The following is a 26081-nucleotide window of genomic DNA, read 5'->3' on the forward strand; positions in this document are numbered from 1 at the left end:
ACTACGAACAAAGCTAGTGGAGGTGATGGAATTCCAGTGGAGCTATTCCAAATCCTGAAAGATGATGCTGTGAAAGTGCTGCACTCAATATGCCAGCACATTCGGAAAACTCAGCAGTGGCCACAGAACTGGAAAAGGTCAGTTTTCATTTCAATCCCAAAGAAAGGCAATGCCAAAGAATGCTCAAACTACCACACAATTGCACTCATCTCACATGCTAGTAAAGTAATGCTCAAAATTCTCCAAGCCAGGCTTCAGCAATACGTGAACCACGAACTTCCAGGTGTTCAAGCTGGTTTTATAAAAGGCAGAGGAACGAGAGATCAAATTGCCAACATCCTCTGGATCATCGAAAAAGCAAGAGAGTTCCAGAAAAACATCTATTTCTGCTTTATTGACTATGCCAAAGCCTTTGACTGTGTGGATCACAATAAACTGTGGAAAATTCTGAAAGAGATGGGAATACCAGACCACCTGATCTGCCTCTTGAGAAATCTGTATGCAGGTCAGGAAGCAACAGTTAGAACTGGACATAGAACAACAGACTGGTTCCAAATAGGAAAAAGAGTACATTAAGCCTGTATAGTGCTTATTTAACTTGTATGCAGAGTACATCATGAAAAACGCTGGGCTAGAAGAAGCACAAGCTGGAATCAAGATTGCCGGGAGAAATATCAATAACCTCAGATATGCAGATGACACCACCCTTATGGCAGAAATGAAGAGGAACTCAAAAGCCTCTTGATGAAAGTGAAAGAGGAGAGTGAAAAAGTTGGCTTAAAGCTCAACATTCAGAAAATGAAGATCATGGCATCTGGTCCCATCACTTCATGGGAAATAGATGGGGAAACAGTGTAAACAATGTCAGACCTTGTTTTTTTAAAAAGGGCTCCAAAATTACTGCAGATGGTGACTGCAGCCATGAAATTAAAAGACGCTTACTCCTTGGAAGAAAAGTTATGACCAACCTAGATAGCATATTGAAAAGAAGAAACATTACTTTGCCAACAAAGGTCCGTCTAGTCAAGGCTATGGTTTTTCCAGTGGTTATGTACGGATGTGAGAGTTGGACTGTGAAGAAAGCTGAGTGCTGAAGAATTGATGCTTTTGAAATGTGGTGTTGGAGACGACTCTTGAGAGTCCCTTGGACTGCAAGGAGATCCAACTAGTCCATTCTGAAGGAGATCAGCCCCGGTGTTCTTTGGAAGGAATGATGCTAAAGGTGAAACTCCAGTACTTTGGCCATCTCATATGAAGAGTTGACTCATTGGAAAAGACTGATGCTGGGAGGGATTGGGGGCAGGAGGAGAAGGGGACGAAAGAGGATGAGATGGCTGGATGGCATCACCGACTTGATGGATGTGAGTTTGAGTGAACTCTGGGAGATGCTTATGGACAGAGAGGCCTGGTGTGCTGCGATTCGTGGGATCGCAAAGAGTCGAACACGACTTAGCAACTGAACTGAACTGAAGCTAATATGCTATTTAATCAGGTAAAGGGTTCTCCCTTCCCCCTGGCTACAAGGCTCACCAGGATGAGTGAGGCAAGGGGGAAGAATGAAGGTACCAAGAGAGAAAAGCCCCATTTCCTTATTTAGCAGCACACGCACAAAACAGGCTGCCAAATTCTACCCAAATCTACTGACAACATCAAATTCCAAAGCTCCATGTCACTGTCATTCTAATGGGGGAGGGATCAGTAAGGTGTTGGGAGATGAGGAACTGGGGTGGCCAAGAAAGAGAATGGAGAAGAAATATAAACCATAAATTAGGGCCAGAGACCCTGCTGCTTCTCCAGCTAAGAGCTGGCAATGAAGGACTGAATCAGCTTTCTAGGTAAGACCATGAAAGACAATGTTAAAATAAATTGAGAGAGAAAAAGGAAAAAGATCAGAGGAGAAAAGGAGAGTCTCACTGCACCAGGTTTGCAATTTGTCTTTTCTCAGAGCTGAGGCTGTGAGTAACAGGTTTTTTAAGGTTTATTTTAAGAGCTTTGAGGTCTTCTGGGGAAAAAAGAAAAACTTGCTAATTCTACCTTTCTCAAAGTCTGTCTCCTGAATTTTGCTGTAATGGAGGTTATTTGCATGAAACAAGATGGATTCCTCTTAGAGAAATGTCCATTCCTGAAAAAAAAGAACGTGTTCACGTGTGTGCACGCACGCATGTGTAAGAGAGGAGAGACATTTGAGAACTGTGTACACAGCAGTTGATTATTCTATCAGATACACAGGTGAAGAAGGATTGGGAGGCCTGACCCTCCAAATCCTTGTGAACACAAAGACTGGCAACTGGTTTTAAAGAAGTTCTCACTTGGAACTTAAGGACAGACAATCAATGCAAATCAAAATAAAAAGAGATATGAGTTGGTTTACTTTTTAACCAAACAATAACAACAACAACAAAACCTCAATCTAAAAAAAAAAAAAGAAATAGGTACCCTGATAAGCTATCTGAAACAGGCCATCATCACCACCCCTAGCCTGGGGACTCACTGGCTGATGCACCTTTAAATGATTCAGGACTATGGATGACAGTGAACGTGGGGTGGGAGAGGGTAACAGTGCATTTTGCCCATCCCAACCACATTTCTACAATCACACGCACACATACAACCCTTACATAGCCTGGGGGAAAAGGAGACAGAGCCTATGTGTTACCTACAATCCTGGCCAGAAGAAAGCTGTTAAAATTCTGAAAGAAAATACTCCTTTGAACAAGAATTGTGGAAACAACAGGAGGACCAGGATATAGCACAAGTGAGAGAAGATTAAAGGAACAGAGATCATCATTTAGCTCAGAAAAGACTGAAGGGAGAGGTGAAAGAAGTGAGGAGTAATAATAATTTCTCAGCCCAGAGAAAAACTACCTTTTGGTACCAGAATCTTCAAATACTTGTCTTGCTGACATATACCTGAAATTCTTGCATTAAAACAACAACCACCAAAAAAAAAAAGTAAAGAGAAATTCACTAAAAGTGGACTTCTAAATAAATTTAAACATAAAGATTACCCCAGATGGATAGAGGATGGTCAGTAATGATAGCAAGTTAAGATACTGACTTAGTAGTAACAAGTGTGACCAAATACCCCGAATTAACCACAAGTCTAAGTCCTTCAAAGAAGGAAAATAAGCAAAGGAGAGAACTGACAAAGAGCTACCCAATGTCTTCCTTTTCTGAGCTTTATAAATAGTGAAGAGTCAACAATATCTAAAGCAAGGTAAGATAACCATGTACTTAGAGACAAGGAGAGAGAAAAGGCAGCTTTAGCTGGGAGAAAGGGAGTCTTGGAAATGAGTAGAGACCAGTACTTGTAGGGCGGCTAGTGCTGTGGCGGCAGCGGCGGCTGCTGCTAAGTTGCTTCAGTCATGTCCAACTCTGTGAGACCCCAGAGATAGCAGCCCACCAGACTTCCCCGCCCCTGGGATTCTCCAGGCAAGAACACTGGAGTGGGTTGCCATTTCCTTCTCCAATGCATGAAAGTGAAAAGTGAAAGTCAAGTCGTTCAGTCGTGCCCAACTCTTAGAGACCCCATGGACTGCAGCCCACCAGGCTCCTCTTGTCCATGGATCCTCCAGGCAAGAGTACTGGAGTGGGGTGCCATTGCCTTCTCCGACTTGTAGGGCTACCGTTCTCAATAAACACAGAACCTTTCTGGGATTTAAGCCCATGTCTGCTGGCTTACTCCGCTCAAGACACCCTTTCCTGCTCATGTTCATGCCTATGATTTCATTCTCTAAGTCCAGGAGCACTCTAAATCTTTGAGCACTAGTAACATTTAGGACCCAAACATTTACAAAGATGACTGCATTTCTGCTCCTTTCTTACTATAGGAGCTTGGAGAGCATTCTTAGCAAAGCAAAGCAGGACTGCCTAGGACTTACCAGGTGGGCACACCAGCAATGAGCCCACAGCCCCCGCAGCTCCGCAGGCTACAGGCCATCTACAAGGGAAACAGTTAACTGGTCCAGGTCTCTCTCATATCACTAATAATTGCCACGGAAAAAAAAAAAAAAAAAAACAGGCCACTGTCAGAAAGAAAAAAAGCAATATTCCCTGACTGTTCCACCTGCTACTTACTCACATTCTGTGAATTTGTATCTATCTGGCCATCATCAATTTGTCAATTCTTGTCTAATGCCCCTGGCTAAGTACTTAGGTAGTACTGCAAAAATTCTCAGTAGAAAATCAGAGTGAGATAAAGTCGCCATCCTGGCAAGCTTCTGTGTTTGTTTTTATTCCAAGCAAATGCACTAAAGCCTGCTTCCTTATAACAGAAAACCTAAAAATCAATGCCCAAAGCCCAGTAACTACAAACTCCTCTTTCCAATAACAAAATGCCAGGAAGAAACAAAGCCACATAAAATGAAGCCAGAGAAAAATAGCCTCCCTCTAGAAAGTTCCAATTAATGGTTGAGGGGAAGTGGGAAGACACTTAATAAGTAATGAACAAGAAAGAAAATCACCTTGATTACATTTACTTTGGAAACAAAGCGGTATGAACACGAGCACCTGTGTACCCAGTCAGCGTAATAACAAAATCCATTCTCATTCACAAGCTCATTCATTCAATAAATGCTGTTTGATCATCTATTACTATATGCCAGGAACCGTTCTTACCACTGGAAATACAACTGTGCACATGACTGAGAGCAGCTGTTCTCATCTGAATGCAAAGGTCCAAAGAACAGCAAGGAAAGATAAGAAAGCCTTCCTCAGTGATCAATGCAAAAAATAGAGGAAAACAACAGAATGGGAAAGACTAGAGATCTCTTCAAGAAAATTAGAGATACCAAGGGAACATTTCAGGCAAAGATGCGCGCAATAAACGAAAGAAATGGTATGGACCTAACAGAAGCAGAAGAGATTAAGAAGAGGTGGCGAATACATGAAGAACTATACAAAAAAGATCTTAATGACCCAGATAACCGCAATGGTGTGATCACGCACCTACAGCCAGACATCCTGGAGTGTAAAGTCAAGTGGGCCTTAGGAAGCATCACTACAAACAAAGCTAGTGGAGGTGATGGAATTCCAGCTAACCTAATTCAAATCCTAAAAGATGATGCTGTGAAAGTGCTGCACTCAATACGCCAGCAAATTTGGAAAACTCAGCAGTGGCCACAGAACCGGAAAAGGTCAGTTTTCATTTCAATCCCAAAGAAGGGCAATGCCAAAGAATACTCAGACTACCACACAATTGCACCCATTTCACACACTAGCAAAATAATGCTCAAAATTCTCCAAGCCAGGCTTCAACAGTACGTGAACCGAGAACTTCCAGACGTTCAAGCTAGATTTAGAAAAGGCAGAGGAACCAGAGATCAAATTGCCAACATCTGCTGGATCATCGAAAAAGCAAGAGAACTCCAGAAAAACATCTGCTTCACTAACTACGCTAAAGCTTCTGACAGTGTGGATAGTAACAAACCATGGAAAATTCTGAAAGAGATGGGAATACCAGACCACCTGACCTCCCCCCTGAGAAACCAGTACGCAGGTCAAGAAACAACAGTTAGAACCAGACATGGAACAAGAGACAGGTTCAAAACTGGGAAAGGAGAACGTCAAGGGTGTATATTGTTACCCTGCCTATTTAACTTATATCCAGAGCACATAATGCAAAATGCTGGGAGGGATGAAGCACAAGCTGGAATCAAGATTGCTGGGAGAAATATGAACAACCTCAGATATGCAGATGATACCACCCTTATGGCAGAAAGTGAAGAGGAACTAAAGAGCCTCTTGATGAAGGTGAAAGAAGAGAGTGAAAAAGCTGGCTTAAAACTCTACATTCAAAAAACAAAGATCATGGCATCTGGTCCCATCACTTCATGGGAAATAGATGGGGAAACAGTGTAAACAATGTCAGACTTTGTTTTTTTGGGCTCCAAAATCACTGCAGATGGTGACTGCAGCCATGAAATTAAAAGATGCTTGCTTCTTGTAAGAAAAGCTATGACCAACCTAGACAGTGTATTAAAAAGCAGAGACATTACTTTGCTCACAAAGGTCCATAGAGTCAAAGCTATGGTTTTTTCAGTAGTCATGTATGGATATACGAGTTGGACCATAAAGAAGGCTGAGCGCCAAAGAATTGATCCTTTTGAACTGTGGTATTGGAGAACACTCTTGAGAGTCCTTTGGACTGCAAGGAGATCCAACCAGTCCATCTTAAAGGAAATCAATCCCGAACATTCATTATAAGGACTGACGCTGAAACTGAAGCTCCAATACTTTGCCCACCTGACGCAGAGCCGGCTCATTAGAAAAGACCCTGATTCCGAGAAAGATTGAAGGCAGGAGGAGAAAGGGATGACAGAGGACCAGATGGTTGGATACCACCCCTCAACGGACATGAGTTTGAGCAAGCCCCAGAAGATGGTGAAGGACAGGAAAGCCTGGCATGCTGCTGTCCACGGGGTCTCAGAGTCGGACACAACTGAGCAACTGAACAACAACAAACTTACATTCTGGTGGAGGGAAACAGACAGTCAACAAGAAGAAAAGGAGAAAAATATCAGATACCTTTGTTACCATGATGTAAGAAGTTACTTAATACCAAACAAATGGAAGGGCCTCTCTCTTAAGTAACAGCAGAACTGAGATCTGAATGACAAGGAGTCAATGGAGAGAACAGGAGGGAAGAGTATTCCAGCCAGAGGGTACAAAGGGAGCAAAGGTCCTCTACGTGAGGAGCAGAAATGCTAGAGAGGCCAGAACACAGAGAATGAGGGGGAGAGTGCAGGAAATGTGGCTGCCAATTCAGGCAGAGGGAGATCTGCTCGGTAAAGGCCAATAAGTAGGGTAGGGAGTTTGGATGTAATTCTCAGTACAATGGTAAGCCAACAGAAACTGAAGGCAGGGGAGCTACGTTCTCAAGAACTTACTGCGGAAAGCCGGTAACTTATTCCAGGATATAGACTGACTTTACAAAAAGTTTACCTGGCCCCAGAAATTTTGAAGAGTTTCATTTCCCAAGACATATACAAGTCACTGAATATGTACTACGTCAAGGGCACTTTGCTAACTGCTTTACATGCATTATTTTTATTCAATCCTCAACCAACACTATGAGTAGATATCGTCATTTCCACTTTACAGATGAGGGCACCAAAGTTCAGAAAGGGGAAGTGACTTGCCCAAAACCATACAGCATGTACAAAACAGATCCACAGCTGGAACCCAGGTCAATCTGACTAGAAAGAGCCAGGGCCCCCAGCCACTTTGCTCTAATGATTCCAACCCCTTTCTGTTTGGGGGATAGGGGAAAAATAACAGTTCTTTCAGGTAACCACACAAACCTTCTGACTACTGCTTCATTTCAAACTGAAGCAGCTTCTCATATTCCCCAAAGAGGAACACAGATTGGGGCCTGACTCCAAGTATCTTCCCCATGAACCTTCCCTAACAAACCAAATCCATTCTCACTGGTCTGCGCCCTTGGCCAGCCTTTCTCAGAACCTCTGGCTTCTCTACTTGATGGGGTCTGAGTTCTTGGAAGGGACTATAACCCTCATCACTCACTGGGCACCCACCACACATCAGGCAATGATACACATTATCTCATTTCATCCTAACTGTCCCAGTAGGTGGGTATCAGTATACCTTATTCAAATGAGGAAAGTGTCACAGAAGCACTAGGACAGGGACAAAGAACTATCAATTAGCAGAAGTGGAACTCTCTTTCTTCCTGGAGAACACAGTGCACGCAGCTGACTAAACGATGAGTGAATGAAGGGGCAAACGAACTCATCGTGGCCCCTACTCCCATGAATGAGGAAGAAAGCTCGGGCACAGGTCAGGGCCTGCGCTCCAGCCCTGACACTCTAGACCAACATACCTCGCCTCCTCAGCCAATAAAGGCTCCAATTCAGAGAATGTGAAAGGCTCTGACCTTCCCTTACCCTCACTTCCACCCCTGCAGGAAATCAAATAAATCAAATTAACTTTCCCCAACACCTCCACCAAATACAATCCCATTACAAGGATCATTCCCCTCCCCAACCCCAAGACCACTGGGGAGTATTTTATTTTACCCAATTTGGTACTGAACAAACCTTTACAGAAAATACAACCCAGGTTACTTTTCATGGTCTCTTTTATGTCAACCACCTTACACAGCATTTCACAAAGGAAGAGTAGCAGCAACAATAGACTGTTTTAAGAAACAAACAAAAGAGCCCAAGGATGTGTTCACTACCAGAAATGGAAACTCACAAGGCAACAAAAAGAGGGGGCTGCTCCAGATGGTGCAGTCCCAACAAGAAGCAGGGCTACACCACCAAGAGTGGATCGCTCCTACCCCCAAGCCAGGAGCAAACAGGAGTCAAGGCATGTTGGAGGCCAGGGACCACAGGAGGAGGAAGAGGCCCACAGGAAGACAAAGCATCACCAAGTGGGCATCTGACCGGGATCCTCTCCAGGAGACTCTATGTTTTATTGAAGCATGACCATACAGAAGGTGACAAATAGCAGAAAAAGTTACCACAAAACTGAGTACCTCAAAGGCAGGACATCTTTATGCCACACCCAGCAAGGAGTCCAGCATATACCAGACATGCAAAACTAACAAAATCAGCCAAATAAACCATACTGTTTATTCCTTTCATACATTCTCACTGATACTTCACAACAACTCCCCCGTGAGGCAGAAATCTATCATTATCTCCCAGTTAGAGGTAAGAAAACTATGGGTCAGAAGTGAAGTAACTTGTCCGAGATCACACAGCTTATAAGTAGTTAAGCAGAGATTCCAGCTAACGCCTGCTCAATTCCAAGGGTCATGCTCCTAACCACTATATGCAGCATGGCCTTCCAGTGAGTGAGTGAGGAGCAGCGGCCAAGGCCACAGTACTGCTGAGGACAGGCTCTGATCTAGGGTCTGGAACCACCTACCACACGTCTAACACTTGGTCTGACAGCATGTGACACTGATACCACGGGTCCCTCCTGCATCTCAGTCTTCCTGGCGACACAGTGGGAAGAAGGACGAAAACCCATTTCCAGCCCTCCAGACACTGGCTGCTGCCAAGAGAGAACATGTACACATCAGTATCAACCAGAAGTGAGCAATACACAAACCGCAGGTGCTGGCTTTGCTAACTTGGCACATCACATTTCAGGAATGTACCCATGTCAGTGGCTTAGGTGGTCCAAGGTGAAAGGCGTAGGCCTTGCCCAGTTAGTGACAGCCAATAGAGATGGCAAGTCAACAGGCTACAAAGTGTGTTGTTGCTGTCACATGTTAACAAGTGACAGGCATGAAACCTCCAGGTCTCTTTCTGGGAAGATGACAAAATGCCAAATGCCAACACTCTGAGCCACCATGTCTGCTGAATGACCAGGTGGCCCTAACAACACACTGACGGTAGGCACGAAGAGAGGACCTGACTCAGGAGGAATAAGGCAACGTGTCATGGGGTCAGTATCAACATCACCATTCAGTTGACTGAAGGAAAAAAAGCAACGCATTATAGTAATGTTCCTTCTCTAATCTTCATTCTCACTCTCATCAAAATGCATCTAATGTACCAGCTAACAGAGTGATCTGTTCATACTGCAAATTCAATCATCTCACCACAACTAACAACCCTCCAAAGGTCTCCCAGCTCTTCTAGTACAATCAAAATGCCATGCCATGCTGAACAGGCCTGTCCTTGCCACCCTCTGCAACCTGACCCTGTGCCTATCTCCTCTCACTCTCTGTGCTCTGGCCACATTTTGTTTCAGCTCCCCACAGAAGTCACGTTTCTTTCCTCCCCACCGTGCCCCCGGGAGGCTTTGTAAAAGTTAGGCCCTCAGCCGGGAATGCCCTTCAACCTCATGTCACTTCGCTTAGTAAACATCCGTTTGTTCTTTACAACTCAAAAATCACTCCCTTAACAAAGCTTTCCCTGATACCCTCTTAAACCCAGGATCAAGTCAAATTCCTGTCAAATATTCTCATGGTACCACATTCCTTTCTTTCCACACACTATTATAATCATAATTTCACATTTATGTATGAGATTATAATTTGATTAATGTCTATATTCATCAACAGTCTGAACAGGAACTGTATCTGACTTGGTGATAAGTATATAAAAGGGATAACCACAGTGTCTGGAATGTAACAGAGGCTATTAATGTGTCTACTGACTGAAAGAAAAATTCAGAGAGAAGGAAAATGAAGCTCTGTCCAAAACAAAATGGTTCTGCTTAGAGAAGCTATTCTCCTCTTGTGACCTTAAAACAAACTATTCTTCCCCTTCCCCCTCCTCTTTCCCAAATTTCTTCCAAAAGTTACCTTCTGTATCCTGCCTTTCTCCAAATGAGTGGTAGCCATAGTGATAAGCTGGCCTACAGCCAAAAATAGTCTAAGAAGATATCACCTTGTCTGAGTACTCCAAGCTTCCAAAATAAAAGTCCACAGCAAAGGCCCAGGCATATAGAAATACAGCAACCCTGGGACTTCTCTGGTGTGGTCCAGTGATTAAAATTCCACACTTCCTCTGCTGGGGGCACAGGTTCAATCCTCCCTCAGGGAACTAAGATCCCCCGTGCCATCTGATGCAGCCAAAAGAGACATACAGTAACTTTTACCCAGTAAAGAGACTGAAGGAGCAGCTTCTGTAAGAAACAAGCACTTCCCAAGGCAGGCAGTGCTCCCAAGTGACCCACACAAATGAAAGAGGGGAAAGGAGCACAGCGGCAGGGGACTGAGGCAAGAGTAGGGATACCGCTCCCCAAAGTGATTTTTAAACCCCATGTTTTACTCCCTGGATAAAGCAGAGATGCGCCGAAACATTAAATATCAAAAGTACTCCAGATGAGTCAGCTCCAAAGGTGGTCTACAGGTTGTGGTTCAGAGAAGCAACACCAGGGCCTGAAGAAACTCACCTGTTAATCTCTAATTGTGGCCAAAATTCCCTTTGAAAGCAGAAGGGTCTTGTCCCTGCACTTCTACTCTTTAGGATAGGCAGGTGGGATGGGGGAAGCAGAAGCATTCACTGAGCTCTACTTAGTGGCAGGCATAGTGATAGTTACTTCAGAGACAGGGCTCTTAGTGAAGAACGAATGAGACACAGATGAGCACAAAGACAGGGACAGAGGCTCAGCAAAGTTAAATAACTTCTCCAACAGCTAGTGAGTGGCAAGGTCAGGAGCAAAGCCAGGTCTGCCTGAATCCAAACACTCTTTTCTCCTACCCCAGTGCTGCCTTTGTGGGTCATCTATGAGCCCAGTTCTGCTCCTCACCCCTTCACCACCACCTTTCTAACCACGTGGGAATGCAGTTCCAGAAAGCTCTCTGGATGAGGAGAGGCCATCTTCTGCAAGCACAGCCCACCACAATTAGTATGTACACATAAAAGAGGTACACCACCACCCCTAGGTATGGAACACAGTTCACTGCAGGGAGTAGAGTTCATCAACTGTAGCTAAGAAAATAAGGCTGGATTTTCTGAAAATTCCAAATGAACCTATAGGAATAAACCCATTGCTGCTGGGTGCTAGGATGATAAAACTTAAACAAAAGAATGGTGTATGCTCCATCACACTATGAAAAAGACAGTACCTGCAGGGCAGACAACCCCAGCTGAAGTTTCCATAGCTCCTCTAGCTACTGAGAGAGGGGGGAGCAAATCAGTACCTGAATCACTTGCATCAACAAGGCATCTCTTACAAGGTTAAGCACCAATTCACTGTGCTGTAGTTGAAGGTTAACCCTTCCCTTGCACTCATTACAGGATCTGCCTCTTATCAAATGCTATGCCAGCTGATTATTATGATAACTATTATGCCATTACAATAACATTATTGCACTTTTTCCTGCACTTGACATCTGTTGGCTGATAGGTTTAACTGGTACATAAGCAATAATTATTCAGTGCTCCCACTTTCCAAGCAAGCCTCTAGCGTGACTCTCAACACTAAATCCAACTGCAGAAGCCCAACCCCAGAAGCAGTGGGAAGCATGGCTCACATGGGCTCAACCACTATATTTCCAGTGGTCACAGTGTAAGAAACAGAGGCTCTGCTAGGTCCCTAATTGTTGACACACTCCCCAGTCCCTGGAAAGGTGATTGAGTTTGGGGGAAACACCAAGCAGCAAGCAATTTATTGCTAAAAATCCCTACAGGGCCAGAGGAGTCACAAACAGGCCTCAGTACTGCAGAGGGACAAGCAGTACCAAGTCACAATGCTACATACCACAGCAAGAGGAGGAGGAGAGGAAAATGCACTTCTCCACTGGGGCCTCTCAAATAAATGGTTCCCAGAGAGCCATTCTGCCTGCTCCCTGTATACACTTCCTGGCAACTGCTGGCATACTGGCAACAGAAAGAGGAAGAGGGAACAGAGAGCTATCTTCAGGCCCCTATTTTGAAGCTAAGAAGTCCATCAACCTGGCTACTGGGCATTCTTTATTTCTTTATGCAGGAACCACTAAGGGCCAGGATGCACCATATTAGTTCAAAGTGAAGAACCAAGTTCCACTTGCTGTCAGTCAAAGCCCCTAACACACCGTGTGTGTGTGTGTGTGTGTGTGTGTGTATGACTATATGTCACACTATACATGACAAACAAGGTAGAGAAAGATGTGAGATTCTATGACTGCAGAATATCAGTATGCCTGAATTACACATTAGCCTTATTAAAGAAAAGGCAACCCATAGCCAGGCTGCACAAAAAACATGATATAACAAACCCTACCAGGAGACCCAGGCTGCCTGTCTTTGTTCTCTAACCTGTAATACACAGGGCTCTTTTTTTTTAAGGAGGAGAGGAGACGGAAGGTTATTTGAATTTAAATTATCCATGAACACTATAATCTGTGTGTAGGGAGAAAAGGAACATTCAGGAGTGCCAAGCGCAAGCCTTTGGGACATGTGTGGTCGAGGCAGTAATAGCCCACAGGGCTTTCTCCTTCAGCCTCAGCTTGCTACGCTCATCACTTAGGAGCAAGCAAGCCAGCAGGCAAGGCCCAGGCAACACAAAGGGGCACTGTCCCCTAGGTCGAGGGAGAAGACTGCCCTCTCCAAAGGAAATTAGGATGAAGCAACAAAAATATGCACAAGACCAGTCATCCACAGAAGTAACCCATCTGAGGAAGGGGTTTGGAAAGGTGTTTCTGTCTCACTCACCACTATATTCTCATGGCCAAGCAGTACCTAACCCATAGTGGGTTCTTGGCAAGAACTATAGATTCAATGGTAACCAGAAGACTTATTAGGTTGAAACAGACAGAAGAGTTAGAATCTAATTGTTCCTACTGTAACCTTTGGTAAAAGAAAGACTGATCTGCAAAGGATACATAAAAGGGAAGCTAGAAAATCAAAGTATTGAATCTCTCGCCAACGCATCCCTGGTGCCCTAAAAGACCAACGAGTGTATTTTGGTCAGAATATAGACATAGCCCTAGAAGAACAAGGCTGGAAGGAAAGAAGAGCAGAGGGAAGGAGACAGGGAAATAAATAAGACAGTCTTTACTGAGTGCTTACTACATACATATCTGAAAATCCAGAGGAAGTCGGCGAGGAGGGGAGGTGGCCACTAGGGGTTGGTTACAAATGAAGAAATAGGAGCAGAAGTTAAATAACTCATCTCAGATGTCTCACAGCTAGTATATGGTTTGAATTTGGGTATACTGATCTATAGACAAGAGCTTTCCACCATACTTCACCTTGACTTCCTCCAGAGCTGACTTGGCTCCCAGCTCACCTTTCCTGTGGTGGAGACAATGCTCCTACCTGTCCTCACAAGTCAACTTGGTAATCATGCTTCTTAGAGTTAATTAGTTAGCTGGGACTGTAGCTCGATGGTCCCATGAGTTTCACATGCTTAGGAATTTCACATGCTTTACGTCCCCACTGGGACTTAAACCTGGATGAACTAGCTGAGTTTCCAGACCTACAAAGCTGCCAACCAATGAGGCCTTGACTAAGCCATTAGCTGGTATATATCTCTATGACAACTCTCTTTGGCACAGCACAGGTTAGGGCTAGGTGAGGAAAAGATAACCTGAGCATGATCTCTGCATGCCCCCAACAAGTTCTCTTCAGATACTGCAAAGGAGGTACCAGGAGCCTCCCCCACTCTGAGTGGTGTCATTAATGCACAGAATCCTCTTTGATGGCAACCTAATTCTGATTTAAGTAAGAATAGAAAAAGTAAAATGTCAAAGATTTCTGCTTAATGCTTAGGAATAGTTGAGACTTCCTTCCATGGTGCTCACTGCCTCTCTGGAGCTTCCAGAGACTTTCCACACCATGACTCCAGGGGAAACAGAGTGGAAAAGGTACGATGATTTTCAATATTGTATTCTGAAGAGCCCAGTGATGATGATCAGCCAGTGTTTCTAAAGGAAGTGAACACCCTGGACAAACTGAGGGGAAACTCAGAAGTACTAGAACACACTGTCTCTCAGGTTGTCTGTTTATTTTGCCTCCTGTATGAGGGCTTTCATCAGCTAAAAAATTTTTTTCAGTGCTTAGGGAAGCTGACAATTTACCCAGGTGCATAACAGTTGCTGGGAAGACCTGTGGAAAGGGGCCACCCAGCAAAGGCGGGCTGTGTACAGTGAGGAGGGTCTCCCAGGAGTGCCCTACATGCCAAACCATATGTTGTCAGGATATTAATCCAAACCCATCTTGCACACTTTACAATGTTTACTCTCTCTGGGATGTGGAGCATTAAATTATATCCAAGGACTACATGGGTCCTTCCAATTCTATTCCACATTTACTTCTTTGCTAAAAAGATTTGTAACCTGGAAACACAGCCCTCTGCCTAATAGCAGCAATAATATTCAGCAAAGAATAGGAAACCAGACTGTCAATTCAAGCTTCCCTAAAAAGTACTGCCCGTATGGAGCCTTAATTCACCCTACATAGAAAATGGAGAAACCTACTTTTGACTCCTTTTTTCCCAGAAAATACAGGTCTTTGTAACTGAGAGTCCTAAAGAGGGAAAGACTAGAAAGAGGAAAGAAGAGAAAACTCCACAGCTCCACCCCTGCCCTAACTGAAACATCTCTGGAAACCACTAAGGGAATTCCAAAAAGAGAAGACAACTTAACTGCCATAAGAACTTAGAGCGAGGTGCACGAATGTGAAGTATGGCTACCCAGATCAGCCACAGCTCTATCCTGACCAGCTGTATGGCCCCAAGTAAGTCACTTAGATTCTCCAAACCTCAAGAAAGCGAGAATGTTTTAAGGATCAGATAAAACAATGTTATCTGAAAGCCCTTTAAAAATAGTAAAATGGAGGGAGGAGCCAAGATGGCGGAGGAGTAGGACGGGGAGAACACTTTCTCCCCCATAAATTCATCAAAAGAGCATTTAAACGTCGAGTAAATTCCACAAAACAACTTCTGAATGCCGGCAGAGGACATCAGGCACCCAGAAAAGCAATCCAACTCTTCGAAAGGAGGTAGGAAAAAATATAAAAGACAAAAAAAGAGAAAAAAGAGGGAGGGACGGAGTTCCATCCCGGGAAGGGAGTCTTAAAAAGAGAGAAGTTTCCAAACACCAGGAAACCTTCTCACTGCCGAATCTGTGCCGAGCTTTGGAAGCACAGAGGGCAAAATAACAGGAAGAAAAAATAAATAAACAATTAAAACTCGAAGATTGCGAGTCCTACGGTAACTCCCCCAGCGGAGAAGGAGCGCAGACGCCTGCACGCGCCATTAGCAAGCGGGGGCTGGGCAGGGAGGCGCAGCGCGGGCTGCATCGCTTAGAGTAAGAATCTGGCCTGAATACCCTGAGCACTATCTGAGCGAAATAATTTGGGTTAGCAAACCAGACTGTGGGATATCTACCACGCTAAAAGCCAGCCCCAACCTAAGACACCGCCAGGCCCGCGCACGGAACAAAGAATTGAACAGAGATAGCCGGCTGCAGACCTTTCCCCTCCGGTGACAGGCAGCCAGAGCCGGAAGGGGGCAATCGCAGCCCCAGAGAGACATTATCTATAAAACTGTAAGCAGGCTTCTTTGCTAACTAAAACTTTTTGGGGGTCTGGACGGTTAACATCTGCCTGAGAAGGTGCGCCGGTTTTACACCCAGATAACCGAGTGGCGGGGAGGCGATAAGTTGCAGCATTGGCGCTCGCCAAACACCTCATCACTTGAGCTGCTCGGACCTGGGAGGAGCACAAAACTCAGGCCCAACTGAGTCTGCGCCTCTGAGGACTACCCGAGTGCCTGAACCTGAACGGCTTGGACCTGGGAGGTACATGCAACCCAGGGCCAGCCTCGGATTGTTCCCGGCGGAACAACCTAGAGCCCGAGCAGTGTGGGCAGAGAGGCTACACGCGCCGTGAGCGGGGGCAGACCCAGTGTGGCTGAGGCACTGTGAGCGCACGCCAGTGTTATTTGTTTGCAGCATCCCTCCCTCCCTCCCCACAGCGCGACTGAACAAAGAGAAGAAATACAGCTCCACCCATCAGAACACCGACACAAGCTTCCCTAACCAGGAAACCTTGACAAGCCACCTGTACAAACCCACACACAGCGAGGAAAAGCCACAATAAAGAGAACTCCACAAACTGCCAGAATACAGAAAGGACACCCCAAACTCAGCAATTTAAACAAGATGAAGAGACAGAGGAATAGCCAGCAGATAAAAGAACAGGATAAATGCCCACCAAACCAAACAAAAGAGGAAGAGATAGGGAATCTACCTGATAAAGAATTCCGAATAATGATAGTGAAATTGATCCAAAATCTTGAAATTAAAATGGAATCACAGATAAATAGCTTGGAGACAAGGATTGAGAAGATGCAAGAAAGGTTTAACAAGGACCTAGAAGAAATAAAATAGAGTCAATATATAATGAATAATGCAATAAATGAAATTAAAAACACTCTGGAGGCAACAAATAGTAGAATAACAGAGGCAGAAGATAGGATTAGTGAATTAGAAGATAGAATGGTAGAAATACATGAATCAGAGAGAATAAAAGAAAAACGAATTAAAAGAAATGAGGACAATCTCAGAGACCTCCAGGACAATATTAAACGCTACAACATTTGAATCATAGGGGTTCCAGAAGAAGACAAAAAGAAAGACCATGAGAAAATACTTGAGGAGATAATAGTTGAAAACTTCCCTAAACTGGGGAAGGAAATAATCACCCAAGTCCAAGAAACCCAGAGAATCTCAAACAGGATAAACCCAAGGCGAAACACCCCAAGACACATATTAATCAAATTAACAAAGATCAAACACAAAGAACAAATATTAAAAGCAGCAAGGGAAAAACAACAAATAACACACAAGGGGATTCCCATAAGGATAACAGCTGATCTTTCAATAGAAACTCTTCAAGCCAGGAGGGAATGGCAAGACATACTTAAAATGATGAAAGAAAATAACCTACAGCCCAGATTATTGTACCCAGCAAGGATTTCAGTCAAGTATGAAGGAGAAATCAAAAGCTTCTCAGACAAGCAAAAGCTGAGAGAATTCTGCACCACCAAACCAGCTCTCCAACAAATACTAAAGGATATTCTCTAGACAGGAAACACAAAAATGGTGTATAAATTCGAACCCCAAACAATAAAGTAAATGGCTACGGGATCATACTTATCAGTAATTACCTTAAACGTAAATGGGTTGAATGCCCCAACCAAAAGACAAAGACTGGCTGAATGGATACAAAAACAAGACCCCTACATATGTTGTCTACAGGAGACCCACCTCAAAACAGGGGACACATACAGACTGAAAGTGAAGGGCTGGAAAAAGATTTTCCATGCAAATAGGGACCAAAAGAAAGCAGGAGTAGCAATACTCATATCAGGTAAAATAGACTTTAAAACAAAGGCTGTGAAAAGAGACAAAGAAGGTCACTACATAATGATCAAAGGATCAATCCAAGAAGAAGATATAACAATTATAAATATATATGCACCCAACACGGGAGCACCGCAGTATGTAAGACAAATGCTAACAAGTATGAAAGGAGAAATTAACAATAACACAATAATAGTGGGAGACTTTAATACCCCACTCACACCTATGGATAGATCAACTAAACAGAAACTTAACAAGGAAACACAAACTTTAAACGATACAATAGACCAGTTAGACCTAATTGATATCTATAGGACATTTCATCCCAAAACAATGAACTTCACCTTTTTCTCAAGCGCACATGGAACCTTCTCCAGGACAGATCACATCCTGGGCCATAAAGCTAGCCTTGGTAAATTCAAAAAAATAGAAATCATTCCAAGCATCTTTTCTGACCACAATGCAGTAAGATTAGATCTCAATTACAGGAGAAAAACTATTAAAAATTCCAACATATGGAGGATGAACAACACCCTGCTGAATAACCAACAAATCACAGAAGAAATCAAAAAAGAAATCAAAATTTGCATAGAAACGAATGAAAATGAAAACACAACAACCCAAAACCTGTGGGACACAGTAAAAGCAGTCCTAAGGGGAAAGTTCATAGCAATACAGGCACACCTCAAGAAACAAGAAAAAAGTCAAATAAATAACCTAACTCTACACCTAAAGCAACTAGAAAAGGAAGAAATGAAGAACCCCAGGGTTAGTAGGAGGAAAGAAATCTTAAAAATTAGAGCAGAAATAAATGCAAAAGAAACAAAAGAGACCATAGCAAAAATCAACAAAGCCAAAAGCTGGTTCTTTGAAAGGATAAATAAAATTGATAAACCATTAGCCAGACTCGTCAAGAAACAAAGGGAGAAAAATCAAATCAATAAAATTAGAAACAAAAATGCAGAGATCACAACAGACAACAGAGAAATACAAAGGATCATAAGAGACTATTATCAACAATTATATGCCAATAAAATGGACAACGAGGAAGAAATGGACAAATTCTTAGAAAAGTACAACTTTCCAAAACTCGACCAGGAAGAAATAGAAAACCTTAACAGACCCATCACAAGCACGGAAATTGAAACTGTAATCAAAAATCTTCCAGCAAACAAAAGCCCAGGTCCAGACGGCTTCACAGCTGAATTCTACCAAAAATTTAGAGAAGAGCTAACACCTATCCTGCTCAAACTCTTCCAGAAAATTGCAGAGGAAGGTAAACTTCCAAACTCATTCTATGAGGCCACCATCACCCTAATACCAAAACCTGACAAAGATCCCACAAAAAAAGAAAACTACAGGCCAATATCACTGATGAACATAGATGCAAAAATCCTTAACAAAATTCTAGCAATCAGAATCCAACAACACATTAAAAAGATCATACACCATGACCAAGTGGGCTTTATCCCAGGGATGCAAGGATTCTTCAATATCCGCAAATCAATCAATGTAATACACCACATTAACAAATTGAAAAACAAAAACCATATGATTATCTCAATAGATGCAGAGAAAGCCTTTGACAAAATTCAACACCCATTTATGATAAAAACTCTCCAGAAAGCAGGAATAGAAGGAACATACCTCAACATAATAAAAGCTATATATGACAAACCCACAGCAAACATTATCCTCAATGGTGAAAAATTGAAAGCATTTCCTCTAAAGTCAGGAACAAGACAAGGGTGCCCACTTTCACCATTACTATTCAACATAGTTTTGGAAGTTTTGGCCACAGCAATCAGAGCAGAAAAAGAAATAAAAGGAATCCAAATTGGAAAAGAAGAAGTAAAACTCTCACTATTTGCAGATGACATGATCCTCTACATAGAAAACCCTAAAGACTCCGCCAGAAAATTACTAGAACTAATCAATGAGTATAGTAAAGTTGCAGGATATAAAATCAACACACAGAAATCCCTTGCATTCCTATACACTAATAATGAGAAAACAGAAAGAGAAATTAAGGAAACAATTCCATTCACCATTGCAACGAAAAGAATAAAATACTTAGGAATATATCTACCTAAAGAAACTAAAGACCTATATATAGAAAACTATAAAACACTGGTGAAAGAAATCAAAGAGGACACTAATAGATGGAGAAATATACCATGTTCATGGATTGGAAGAATCAATATAGTGAAAATGAGTATATTACCCAAAGCAATCTCTAGATTCAGTGCAATCCCTATCAAGTTACCAACGGTATTTTTCACAGACCTAGAACAAATAATTTCACAATTTGTATGGAAATACAAAAAACCTCGAATAGCCAAAGCAATCTTGAGAAAGAAGAATGGAACTGGAGGAATCAACCTACCTGACTTCAGGCTCTACTACAAAGCCACAGTCATCAAGACAGTATGGTACTGGCACAAAGACAGAAATATAGATCAATGGAACAAAATAGAAAGCCCAGAGATAAATCCACGCACATATGGACACCTTATCTTTGACAAAGGAGGCAAGAATATACAATGGATTAAAGACAATCTCTTTAACAAGTGGTGCTGGGAAATCTGGTCAACCACTTGTAAAAGAATGAAACTAGAACACTTTCTAACACCATATACAAAAATAAACTCAAAATGGATTAAAGATCTCAACGTAAGACCAGAAACTATAAAACTCCTAGAGGAGAACATAGGCAAAACACTCTCTGACATACATCACAGCAGGATCCTCTATGACCCACCTCCCAGAATATTGGAAATAAAAGCAAAAATAAACAAATGGGACCTAATTAAACTTAAAAGCTTCTGCACATCAAAGGAAACTATTAGCAAGGTGAAAAGACAGCCTTCAGAATGGGAGAAAATAATAGCAAATGAAGCAACTGACAAACAACTAATCTCAAAAATATACAAGCAACTCCTACAGCTCAACTCTAGAAAAATAAATGACCCAATCAAAAAATGGGCCAAAGATCTAAATAGACATTTCTCCAAGGAAGACATACAGATGGCTAACAAACACATGAAAAGATGCTCAACATCCCTCATTATCAGAGAAATGCAAATCAAAACCACTATGAGATACCATTTCACACCAGTCAGAATGGCTGCGATCCAAAAGTCTACAAATAATAAATGCTGGAGAGGGTGTGGAGAAAAGGGAACCCTCTTACACTGTTGGTGGGAATGCAAACTAGTACAGCCACTATGGAGAACAGTGTGGAGATTCCTTAAAAAACTGGAAATAGAACTGCCTTATGATCCAGCAATCCCACTGCTGTGCATACACACTGAGGAAACCAGAAGGGAAAGAGACACGTGTACCCCAATGTTCAATGCAGCACTGTTTATAATAGCCAGGACATGGAAACCTAGATGTCCATCAGCAGATGAATGGATAAGAAAGCTGTGGTACATATACACAATGGAGTATTACTCAGCCATTAAAAAGAATACATTTGAATCAGTTCTAATGAGGTGGATGAAACTGAAGCCTATTATACAGAGTGAAGTAAGCCAGAAGGACAAACACCAATACAGTATACTAACGCATATATATGGAATTTAGAAAGATGGTAACGATAACCCTGTATACGAGACAGCAAAAGAGACACTGATGTACAGAACAGGCTTATGGACTCTGTGGGAGAGGGAGAGGGTGGGAAGATTTGGGAGAATGGCATTGAAACATGTGAAATGTCATGTATGAAACGAGATGCCAGTCCAGGTTCAATGCACGATGCTGGATGCTTGGGGCTGGTGCACTGGGACGACCCAGAGGGATGGTATGGGGAGGGAGGAGGGTGGAGGGTTCAGGATGGGGAACACATGTATAATTTTTTTTTAATTAAAATTTTAAAAAAATAATAATAAATTAAAAAAATGTTAAAAAAAAGAGAAAAGAGAAAAAAAAAGAAAAAATAAAAAAAATAAAAATAGTAAAATGTTGAACATACTTTAAGCCTGACTGTCATTCTAAAGACCCCTAAGTGAAAAACCCTAAAAGACTTCTGCAGAACAGAGGGGTGAGGCTGCCACCTCTGAGAGACAGTCTACAGGGACCGGGTCCAGGTGTTTACAGAGAAACACATGCTTCAGGAAGAAAGTGACAACAGAGAATCTGAAAAGGAGCTCACATTTGGGTTTGCTCAGGTACACTAAAAAATAATATATGTGCACAGTTCAGATCAGAGAAAGCACACAAAAGTACACAGTGAAAAGTCAGCCTCCCTTCTCCCATTCTCCAGCCACGCAGGGGCTCTCACCAAAGACAACCACTCTTTTCAGTTTCCCATGTATTCTTCCAGATATTCCATCACCTACTTTCTGCCACAGATGGGGAGACCACTGGTGGCAACACTTTCAGACCCAGAAGTAATACCAAGCAGTAAGCACTGCCCTTAGAGACTATGCAAAGAACAGGACAGCCAGGGGATACGATATGGCCCTGCAGGAGGTTCCACAGAGGTACAGATTTCCTTCCGGCTATTATACTGCTTTGCCCCTTGGCTGACATTTAGGCATTGATTTTGTTCAGTATATTTCACTTTTGGTTGTACTTGCTCATCCAGAATCCCTCCTCAGGGAAGCCTTTAACAGGAATGGTCTCTGTACCAGCCTGACCACCAGGCCCTTAGAAATCGACAGAGGCAAGAACCACCATCAAACCTGTCTCAACTGAGGCTGGACAAAAAAAGCAAAAATCACAAAAGTCCATAGGACACCATCTTTCTAGGGAATACAAGAGGATGAAGCCCAAACCATACATGGTCTCTATAGCACTCAGCCCAAGAGAGTAAGTCACTACCCATAGAAAATTACAGGATACTCTCAATCAAAGCTAGTTTTCACCAAAACTCCCTAAAAAGCTCCCTCAGTTTATGATCTCCCCTCCCTTTCTTCTTCCACAAAGAAAATTTGTGGCTGGGAAATTTCAGCCTCAACCCAAAGGCCACAAAAGGATAGGAAGAAGTCAAATCTGGACCACACATGCACTTTGGTAGTCCTTGCAGATATCATATTAGAATCTGAATTTCTAGCTTCTCTTGTAATATGAGCTGAGGAGGCCACTAAAGCCATACTCACCTGTGGCAAAAATGGACTGAGAAGTAGCTGTTCCCCACAGAGTACCTAAGCACTCCAACTTGACAGCCCAGCATTTCTTGTTGCCTCACAGTTTCCAACCTGGCCCTGGGAACATCTCTAAGTTGGAGACCCCTGGCCAGTGAGTAACAGAAGGCTGATCAACTGGTAGGCACAGCGACCAACCAAATGGCTGGACTCTTGGATTCAAAAGCGTGTATTAAACACCCTCTGTATGCCAGGAATTGTGCTGGGGGCTGGGTACACAAAGAAAAATGAGGGATGCAATTTGTGGCCTCCAAGAATTTCTAATCAAGGTGGGAAGATGGACTCTAAAGAATCAGACTGTTTCAGACACAAAGGGCTCTGGGAGTTGAGTGTGCCAGACTCACTGTGATTAGGGATCAAGGAATGTTTCTGGGAAGAACTGGGATTTGAACAGAACTGCTAATCATTTCTCAGGCATTCATGTATTCACTCATACAATAAGTATTTATAGTGTCCATGTTACACAGCATTAGACTGGAGACAAAATAAAGTATGCCCATGTCCTTGGGAATCTCATACAGTGAGAGACAGAACAACAAACCAGGATAAAGTATGCTGAATTCTATAATCAAAGTGTTGCTATGGAGATACAGATGAGGAGGTATTAGCAAGGCCCAAGGTGGATCTGCAGAATAAAGTAGGAAACTAAGGAGAGAGTACTCCAGACAAAACAACTGGCTGAGACAAACATGCAGAATGCTTCGAGGACCACATGGATCAGTGTATCAGGAGCAAGCAGTACTCCTATGTAATGACAGAGGATCTAATTAAAGTGATAGGACAGGGATACACTGTGACAGGCATGAACACCAGGACAACTGATACATAGGGAATTTATTTAGAAGCCAGTAGGTGCCGCTGAAATCTTCTAAACGAGTGTTCTCCAATCAGAAATGTATTTAGGAAGATCCTAACGCCAGTGGTACACAATGTCCTGGAGGGAGCCAAAGGAGAAGCGGAGACTCCTATAAAAAGCCAGGTGCATGGGGGGAAATGGATACACGTATACGTATCGCTGAATACCTCCCTGGTGGCTCAGAAGGTAAAGTGTCTGCCCGCAATGCAGGAGACCTGGGTTCAATCCCTGGGTCGGGAAGATCCCGTGGAGAAGAAAATGGCAACCCACTCCGGTACTCTTGCCTGGAAAATCCCATGAACTGAGGAGCCTGATAGGCTACAGTCCATGGGTCGCAAAGAGTCGGACACGACTGAGCGACTCCACTTTCACTTCACTTTCACCTGAAATTATCACAACATTGTTAATCAGCTATACCTCAATACAAAATAAAAAGTTTATTAAAAAAACACTCAGGTGCAGTTCCAGGAAACAGAGGAAGCAGTAAGACAGGATGAGAAAGACACAGCAGAAGCCTGCCCCAAATTTTAAGACAATGGCATCTCTGAAAACATTGTGTGTGTGTGTGTGTGTGGTAGTCAGGATTATTTATTTGCTTTAATTGGAGGATAATTACTTTATAATACTGTGATAGTTTTTGCCATACAGCAATTGAAAGTGAAAGTGGAGAGTGAAAAAGTTGGCTTAAAGCTTAACATTCAGAAAACGAAGATCATGGCATCCGGTCCCATCACTTCATGGGAAATAGATGGGGAAACAGTGGGAACAGTGTCAGACTTTATTTTGGGGGGCTCAAAAATCACTGCAGATGATGACTGCAGCCATGAAATTAAAAGACACTTACTCCTTGGAAGGAAAGTTATGACCAACCTGGATAGCATATTAAAAAGCAGAGACATTACTTTGCCAAAAAAGGTCCATCTAGTCAAGGCCATGGTTTTTCCTGTGGTCATGTATGGATGTGAGAGTTGGACTGTGAAGAAGGCTGAGCGCCGAAGAATTGATGCTTTTGAACTGTGGTGTTGGAGAAGACTCTTGAGAGTCCCTTGGACTGCAAGGAGATCCAACCAGTCCATTCTGAAGGAGATCAGCCCTGGGTGTTCTTTGGAAGGAATGATGCTAAAGCTGAAACTTCAGTACTTTGGCCACCTCATGTGAAGAGCTGACTCATTGGAAAAGACTCTGATGCTGGGAGGGATTGGGGGCAGGAGGAGAAGGGGATGGCAGAGGATGAGATGGCTGGATGGCATCACTGACTCGATGGACGTGAGTCTGGGTGAACTCTGGGAGTTGATGATGGACAGGGAGGCCTGGCATGCTGCGATTCATGGGGTTGCAAAGAGTCGGACGTGACTGAACTGAACTGAATTCATGAAAACACTCCTTGATTTCTGTTTTTCTACCTATGCAGACTGGTCTTGCCCCTAAATAATGAGGTTTAACCCTATTTGTTTCATTCAGAAGTAAGGCACAGGCAATCGTTATGATCATGTCAGAATTTTTTAAAACTCAGCTTGAAATCAATACAATGCGGGTGGAGCTGGTTAGTAGCTTCAGGGGCTTTTCCCTCACTTCACTCCCACTGCTGAACCACTTGCAAATCTCAAAGCAAAAGAGAGACAACTTGAGCACAAAATCCAGGTCAGTGTAATTGACTATGCCTCTCTGACCTCACACAAGGCCAGGAATGAGCATACAAATCAGAAAAAAGCCGTGACAGAAGTCAAAGTTCCCTTAATGAGCTAATTGCTTCATGTCTGGCCGAAAAGGAGAAGGCCAGAGACAAGGAGAACACATTGTCTCAGTGGGCTGTAGTCAGGCTCTGGACCAGCCAGCCCTGATTCATTAAAATCACCATGTCAGATGCCCCTTGACTGGGGTAGCCAGTAGAGAGAACCTCAAAAAGGCGAGAACTAAGCCGAATAAGGATGGAGGTGGCAAAGAAGCTGCAAAGTCCTTTGCTGTTCACAACTTTTAGTTATTTAGCATGAGCATGATCAATGTGACTGACAGGAATAATAAACCAGCCAACAAAGACAATGATGTGATGGTTAAGATCACACTTGAACAGTCAGCATAATTTATCCTCTAACCGGGTCAGGAACTGGAAACTGCTGTTGCTGTCATTATTGATAATAATATACAGAGCACTTACACTGTGCCCGTGAATGTACTTTCTACAATTCTCAATTCTCAAGACAGCTACAAAAGGAGGTATTACTATTCCCATTCTACAGATCATGAAATCAAAGCTTAGAGAAAGTAAGCATCTTGTTAACAATCTGAAATCTAACAATAG

General features: G+C 43.0%; 1 protein-coding gene across 7 annotated transcripts in view; it reads right to left on the minus strand.

Annotated features, from left to right (window-relative positions):
* SIL1 (SIL1 nucleotide exchange factor) overlaps positions 1-26081 on the minus strand; it is a 320877-nt gene that overhangs the window by 219807 nt on the left and 74989 nt on the right. Inside the window, exon 1 of one of the 7 annotated variants that reach the window (XM_059888184.1) lies at positions 14888-14991. The gene's annotated coding sequence lies outside the window, so the exon portion shown is untranslated. 7 annotated transcript variants of the gene reach the window in all.

Source organism: Bos taurus, chromosome 7, assembly GCF_002263795.3.
Source record: "Bos taurus isolate L1 Dominette 01449 registration number 42190680 breed Hereford chromosome 7, ARS-UCD2.0, whole genome shotgun sequence".
NCBI classification, from domain to species: domain Eukaryota; kingdom Metazoa; phylum Chordata; class Mammalia; order Artiodactyla; family Bovidae; genus Bos; species Bos taurus.